This window comes from Phalangium opilio, unplaced genomic scaffold (assembly GCF_054372755.1).
Source record: "Phalangium opilio isolate 3A_F unplaced genomic scaffold, DU_Popi_V2 ptg000352l_1, whole genome shotgun sequence".
NCBI lineage: Eukaryota > Metazoa > Arthropoda > Arachnida > Opiliones > Phalangiidae > Phalangium > Phalangium opilio.
In genome coordinates, this window is record NW_028324228.1 from 7,287,836 (window position 1) to 7,295,444 (window position 7,609).

At 46.2% G+C, this 7,609-nt stretch overlaps 1 non-coding gene across 1 annotated transcript; it reads left to right on the forward strand.

The window, feature by feature from the left end:
* The first annotated feature begins 356 nt into the window (after positions 1-356).
* Positions 357-429, forward strand: TRNAH-GUG (transfer RNA histidin (anticodon GUG)). The gene has a single exon. It is a non-coding gene; the product is annotated as a tRNA-His (tRNA).
* Positions 430-7,609: the final 7,180 nt, after the last annotated feature.

Below are 7,609 nucleotides of genomic sequence, written 5' to 3' on the forward strand. Positions count from 1 at the left end.
TCTCACATGTAACGTAAAAATCCAAAGTTTTTCCACAATACCTGATGGACATTTAATCTTTGGGCTTCCGTTGCGCAATGGTTAACGCCGTCGGCTGTTAACCGAAAGGTTGGTGGTTCGAGCCCATCCGGGAGCGGTGTTGTGAGGTCTTAGATGTAACGTAAAATTCAGAGTTTTTTAAAAATACCTGACGAACATTTAATCTTTGGGCTTCTGTGGCGCAATGGTTAGCGCGTTCGGCTGTTAACCGAAAGGTTGGTGGTTCGAGCCCACCCGGGAGCGGTGTTGTGAGCTCTCACATGTAACGTAAAAAGCCAAAGTGTTTCCACAATACCCGACGACCATTTAATTTTTGGGCTTCCGTGGCGCACTGGTTAGCGCGTTCGGCTGTGAACCGAAAGGTTGGTGGTTCGAGCCCACCCGGGAGCGGTGTTGTGAGATCTCACATGTAACGTAAAAATCCAAAGTTTTTCCACAATACCTGACGAACATTTAATTTTTGGGCTTCCGTGGCGCAATGGTTAGCGCGTTCGGCTGTTAACCGAAAGGTTGGTGGTTCGAGCCCATCCGGGAGCGGTGTTGTGAGGTCTTAGATGTAACGTAAAATTCAGAGTTTTTTAAAAATAACTGTCGAACATTTAATTTTTGGGCTTCCGTGGCGCAATGGTTAGAGCGTTCAGCTGTTATTCAAAAGGTTTGTGGTTCGAGCCCATCCGGGAGCGGTGTTGTGAAGTCTCAGATGTGACGTAAAAAGTCTAAGTTTTTCCACAATACCTGACGAACATTTAATCTTTGGGCTTCCGTTGCACAATGGTTAACGCCGTCGGCTGTTAACCGAAAGGTTGGTGGTTCGAACCCATCCGGGAGCGGTGTTGTGAGGTCTTAGATGTAACGTAAAATTCAGAGTTTTTTAAAAATAACTGACGAACATTTAATTTTTGGTCTTCCGTGGCGCAATGGTTAGAGCGTTCAGCTGTTATTCAAAAGGTTTGTGGTTCGAGCCCATCCGGGAGCGGTGTTGTGAAGTCTCAGATGTGACGTAAAAAGTCAAAGTTTTTCCACAATACCTGACGAACATTTAATCTTTGGGCTTCTGTGGCGCAATGGTTAGCGCGTTCGGCTGTTAACCGAAAGGTTGGTGGTTCGAGCCCACCCGGGAGCGGTGTTGTGAGATCTCACATGTAACGTAAAAATCCAAAGTTTTCCCACAATACCTGACCGACATTTAATCTTTGGGCTTCCGTTGCGCAATGGTTAACGCCGTCGGCTGTTAACCGAAAGGTTGGTGGTTCGAGCCCATCCGGGAGCGGTGTTGTGAGGTCTTAGATGTAACGTAAAATTCAGAGTTTTTTAAAAATACCTGACGAACATTTAATCTTTGGGCTTCTGTGGCGCAATGGTTAGCGCGTTCGGCTGTTAACCGAAAGGTTGGTGGTTCGAGCCCACCCGGGAGCGGTGTTGTGAGCTCTCACATGTAACGTAAAAAGCCAAAGTGTTTCCACAATACCCGACGACCATTTAATTTTTGGGCTTCCGTGGCGCAATGGTTAGCGCGTTCGGCTGTTAACCGAAAGGTTGGTGGCTCGAGCCCACCCGGGAGCGGTGTTGTAAGGTCTTAGATGTAACGTAAAATTCAGAGTTTTTTAAAAATAACTGACGAACATTTAATTTTTGGGCTTCCGTGGCGCAATGTTTAGAGCGTTCAGCTGTTATTCAAAAGGTTTGTGGTTCGAGCCCATCCGTGAGCGGTGTTGTGAGGTCTCAGATGTGACGTAAAAAGTCAAAGTTTTTCCACAATACCTGACGAACATTTAATTTTTGGGCTTCCGTTGCGCAATGGTTAACGCCGTCGGCTGTTAACCGAAAGGTTGGTGGTTCGAGCCCATCCGGGAGCTGTGTTGTGAGGTCTTAGATGTAACGTAAAATTCAGAGTGTTTTAAAAATAACTGACGAACATTTAATTTTTGGGCTTCCGTGGCGCAATGGTTAGAGCGTTCAGCTGTTATTCAAAAGGTTTGTGGTTCGAGCCCATCTGGGAGCGGTGTTGTGAAGTCTCAGATGTGACGTAAAAAGTCAAAGTTTTTCCACAATACCTGACGATCATTTAATCTTTGGGCTTCCGTTGCGCAATGGTTAACGCCGTCGGCTGTTAACCGAAAGGTTGGTGTTCGAGCCCATCCGGGAGCTGTGTTGTGAGGTCTTAGATGTAACGTAAAATTCAGAGTGTTTTAAAAATAACTGACGAACATTTAATTTTTGGGCTTCCGTGGCGCAATGGTTAGAGCGTTCAGCTGTTATTCAAAAGGTTTGTGGTTCGAGCCCATCTGGGAGCGGTGTTGTGAAGTCTCAGATGTGACGTAAAAAGTCAAAGTTTTTCCACAATACCTGACGAACATTTAATCTTTGGGCTTCCCTTGCACAATGGTTAACGCCGTCGGCTGTTAACCGAAAGGTTGGTGGTTCGAGCCCATCCGTGAGCGGTGTTGTGAGGTCTCAGATGTGACGTAAAAAGTCAAAGTTTTTCCACAATACCTGACGAACATTTAATTATTGGGCTTCCGTGAAGCAATGGTTAGCGCGTTCGGCTGTTAACCGAAAGGTTGGTGGTTCGAGCCCACCCGGGAGCGGTGTTGTGAGGTCTTAGATGTAACGTAAAATTCAGAGTTTTTTAAAAATAACTGACGAACATTTAATTTTTGGGCTTCCGTGGCGCAATGGTTAGAGCGTTCAGCTGTTATTCAAAAGGTTTGTGGTTCGAGCCCATCTGGGAGCGGTGTTGTGAAGACTCAGATGTGACGTAAAAAGTCAAAGTTTTTCCACAATACCTGACGAACATTTAATCTTTGGGCTTCCCTTGCACAATGGTTAACGCCGTCGGCTGTTAACCGAAAGGTTGGTGGTTCGAGCCCATCCGTAAGCGGTGTTGTGAGGTCTCAGATGTGACGTAAAAAGTCAAAGTTTTTCCACAATACCTGACGAACATTTAATTATTGGGCTTCCGTGAAGCAATGGTTAGCGCGTTCGGCTGTTAACCGAAAGGTTGGTGGTTCGAACCCACCCGGGAGCGGTGTTGTGAGGTCTTAGATGTAACGTAAAATTCAGAGTTTTTTAAAAATAACTGACGAACATTTAATTTTTGGGCTTCCGTGGCGCAATGTTTAGAGCGTTCAGCTGTCATTCAAAAGGTTTGTGGTTCGAGCCCATCCGGGAGCGGTGTTGTGAAGTCTCAGATGTGACGTAAAAAGTCAAAGTTTTTCCACAATACCTGACGAACATTTAATCTTTGGGCTTCCGTTGCACAATGGTTAACGCCATCGGCTGTTAACCGAAAGGTTGGTGGTTCGAGCCCATCCGGGAGCGGTGTTGTGAGGTCTTAGATGTAACGTAAAATTCAGAGTTTTTTAAAAATAACAGACGAACATTTAATTTTTGGTCTTCCGTGGCGCAATGGTTAGAGCGTTCAGCTGTTATTCAAAAGGTTTGTGGTTCGAGCCCATCCGTGAGCGGTGTTGTGAGGTCTCAGATGTGACGTAAAAAGTCAAAGTTTTTCCACAATACCTGACGAACATTTAATATTTGGGCTTCCGTGAAGCAATGGTTAGCGCGTCCGGCTGTTAACCGAAAGGTTGGTGGTTCGAGCCCACCCGGGAGCGGTGTTGTCAAATCTCACATGTAACGTAAAAATCCAAAGTTTTTCCACAATACCTGACGATCATTTAATCTTTGGGCTTCCGTTGCGCAATGGTTAACGCCGTCGGCTGTTAACCGAAAGGTTGGTGGTTCGAGCCCATCCGGGAGCTGTGTTGTGAGGTCTTAGATGTAACGTAAAATTCAGAGTGTTTTAAAAATAACTGACGAACATTTAATTTTTGGGCTTCCGTGGCGCAATGGTTAGAGCGTTCAGCTGTTATTCAAAAGGTTTGTGGTTCGAGCCCATCTGGGAGCGGTGTTGTGAAGTCTCAGATGTGACGTAAAAAGTCAAAGTTTTTCCACAATACCTGACGAACATTTAATCTTTGGGCTTCCCTTGCACAATGGTTAACGCCGTCGGCTGTTAACCGAAAGGTTGGTGGTTCGAGCCCATCCGGGAGCGTTGTTGTGAGGTCTTAGATGTAACGTAAAATTCAGAGTTTTTTAAAAATAACTGACGAACATTTAATTTTTGGTCTTCCGTGGCGCAATGGTTAGAGCGTTCAGCTGTTATTCAAAAGGTTTGTGGTTCGAGCCCATCCGGGAGCGGTGTTGTGAAGTCTCAGATGTGACGTAAAAAGTCAATGTTTTTCCACAATACCTGACGAACATTTAATCTTTGGGCTTCCGTGGCGCAATGGTTAGCGCGTTCGGCTGTTAACCGAAAGGTTGGTGGTTCGAGCCCACCCAGGAGCGGTGTTGTGAGATCTCACATGTAACGTAAAAATCCAAAGTTTTTCCACAATACCTGACGAACATTTAATCTTTGGGCTTCCGTTGCGCAATGGTTAACGCCGTCGGCTGTTAACCGAAAGGTTGGTGGTTCGAGCCCATCCGGGAGCGGTGTTGTGAGGTCTTAGATGTAACGTAAAATTCAGAGTTTTTTAAAAATACCTGACGAACATTTAATCTTTGGGCTTCTGTGGCGCAATGGTTAGCGCGTTCGGCTGTTAACCGAAAGGTTGGTGGTTCGAGCCCACCCGGGAGCGGTGTTGTGAGCTCTCACATGTAACGTAAAAAGCCAAAGTGTTTCCACAATACCCGACGACCATTTAATTTTTGGGCTTCCGTGGCGCAATGGTTAGCGCGTTCAGCTGTTAACCGAAAGGTTGGTGGTTCGAGCCCACCCGGGAGCGGTGTTGTGAGATCTCACATGTAACGTAAAAATCCAAAGTTTTTCCACAATACCTGACGAACATTTAATCTTTGGGCTTCCCTTGCACAATGGTTAACGCCGTCGGCTGTTAGCCGAAAGGTTGGTGGTTCGAGCCCATCCGGGAGCGGTGTTGTGAGGTCTTAGATGTAACGTAAAATTCACAGTTTTTTAAAAATAACTGACGAACATTAAATTTTTGGTCTTCCGTGGCGCAATGGTTAGAGCGTTCAGCTGTTATTCAAAAGGTTTGTGGTTCGAGCCCATCCGGGAGCGGTGTTGTGAAGTCTCAGATGTGACGTAAAAAGTGAAAGTTTTTCCACAATAACTGACGAACATTTATTCTTTGGGCTTCCGTGGCGCAATGGTTAACGCGTTCGGCTGTTAACCGAAAGGTTGGTGGTTCGAGCCCACCCAGGAGCGGTGTTGTGAGATCTCACATGTAACGTAAAAATCCAAAGTTTTTCCACAATACCTGACGAACATTTAATCTTTGGGCTTCCGTTGCGCAATGGTTAACGCCGTCGGCTGTTAACCGAAAGGTTGGTGGTTCGAGCCCATCCGGGAGCGGTGTTGTGAGGTCTTAGATGTAACGTAAAATTCAGAGTTTTTTAAAAATACCTGACGAACATTTAATCTTTGGGCTTCTGTGGCGCAATGGTTAGCGCGTTCGGCTGTTAACCGAAAGGTTGGTGGTTCGAGCCCACCCGGGAGCGGTGTTGTGAGCTCTCACATGTAACGTAAAAAGCCAAAGTGTTTCCACAATACCCGACGACCATTTAATTTTTGGGCTTCCGTGGCGCACTGGTTAGCGCGTTCGGCTGTTAACCGAAAGGTTGGTGGTTCGAGCCCACCCGGGAGCGGTGTTGTGAGATCTCACATGTAACGTAAAAATCCAAAGTTTTTCCACAATACCTGACGAACATTTAATTTTTGGGCTTCCGTGGCGCAATGGTTAGCGCGTTCGGCTGTTAACCGAAAGGTTGGTGGTTCGAGCCCATCCGGGAGCGGTGTTGTGAGGTCTTAGATGTAACGTAAAATTCAGAGTTTTTTAAAAATAACTGTCGAACATTTAATTTTTGGGCTTCCGTGGCGCAATGGTTAGAGCGTTCAGCTGTTATTCAAAAGGTTTGTGGTTCGAGCCCATCCGGGAGCGGTGTTGTGAAGTCTCAGATGTGACGTAAAAAGTCTAAGTTTTTCCACAATACCTGACGAACATTTAATCTTTGGGCTTCCGTTGCACAATGGTTAACGCCGTCGGCTGTTAACCGAAAGGTTGGTGGTTCAAACCCATCCGGGAGCGGTGTTGTGAGGTCTTAGATGTAACGTAAAATTCAGAGTTTTTTAAAAATAACTGACGAACATTTAATTTTTGGTCTTCCGTGGCGCAATGGTTAGAGCGTTCAGCTGTTATTCAAAAGGTTTGTGGTTCGAGCCCATCCGGGAGCGGTGTTGTGAAGTCTCAGATGTGACGTAAAAAGTCAAAGTTTTTCCACAATACCTGACGAACATTTAATCTTTGGGCTTCTGTGGCGCAATGGTTAGCGCGTTCGGCTGTTAACCGAAAGGTTGGTGGTTCGAGCCCACCCGGGAGCGGTGTTGTGAGATCTCACATGTAACGTAAAAATCCAAAGTTTTCCCACAATACCTGACCGACATTTAATCTTTGGGCTTCCGTTGCGCAATGGTTAACGCCGTCGGCTGTTAACCGAAAGGTTGGTGGTTCGAGCCCATCCGGGAGCGGTGTTGTGAGGTCTTAGATGTAACGTAAAATTCAGAGTTTTTTAAAAATACCTGACGAACATTTAATCTTTGGGCTTCTGTGGCGCAATGGTTAGCGCGTTCGGCTGTTAACCGAAAGGTTGGTGGTTCGAGCCCACCCGGGAGCGGTGTTGTGAGCTCTCACATGTAACGTAAAAAGCCAAAGTGTTTCCACAATACCCGACGACCATTTAATTTTTGGGCTTCCGTGGCGCAATGGTTAGCGCGTTCGGCTGTTAACCGAAAGGTTGGTGGCTCGAGCCCACCCGGGAGCGGTGTTGTAAGGTCTTAGATGTAACGTAAAATTCAGAGTTTTTTAAAAATAACTGACGAACATTTAATTTTTGGGCTTCCGTGGCGCAATGTTTAGAGCGTTCAGCTGTTATTCAAAAGGTTTGTGGTTCGAGCCCATCCGGGAGCGGTGTTGTGAAGTCTCATATGTGACGTAAAAAGTTAAAGTTTTTCCACAATACCTGACGAACATTTAATTTTTGGGCTTCCGTGAAGCAATGGTTAGCGCGTTCGGCTGTTAACCGAAAGGTTGGTGGTTCGAGCCCACCCGGGAGCGGTGTTGTGAGGTCTTAGATGTAACGTAAAATTCAGAGTTTTTTAAAAATAACTGACGAACATTTAATTTTTGGGCTTCCGTGGCGCAATGTTTAGAGCGTTCAGCTGTTATTCAAAAGGTTTGTGGTTCGAGCCCATCCGGGAGCGGTGTTGTGAAGTCTCAGATGTGACGTAAAAAGTCAAAGTTTTTCCACAATACCTGACGAACATTTAATCTTAGGGCTTCCTTGAAGCAATGGTTAGCGCGTTCGGCTGTCAACCGAAAGGTTGGTGGTTCGAGCCCACCCGGGAGCGGTGTTGTGAGCTCTCACATGTAACGTAAAAAGCCAAAGTGTTTCCACAATACCCGACGACCATTTAATTTTTGGGCTTCCGTGGCGCACTGGTTAGCGCGTTCGGCTGTTAACCGAAAGGTTGGTGGTTCGAGCCCACCCGGGA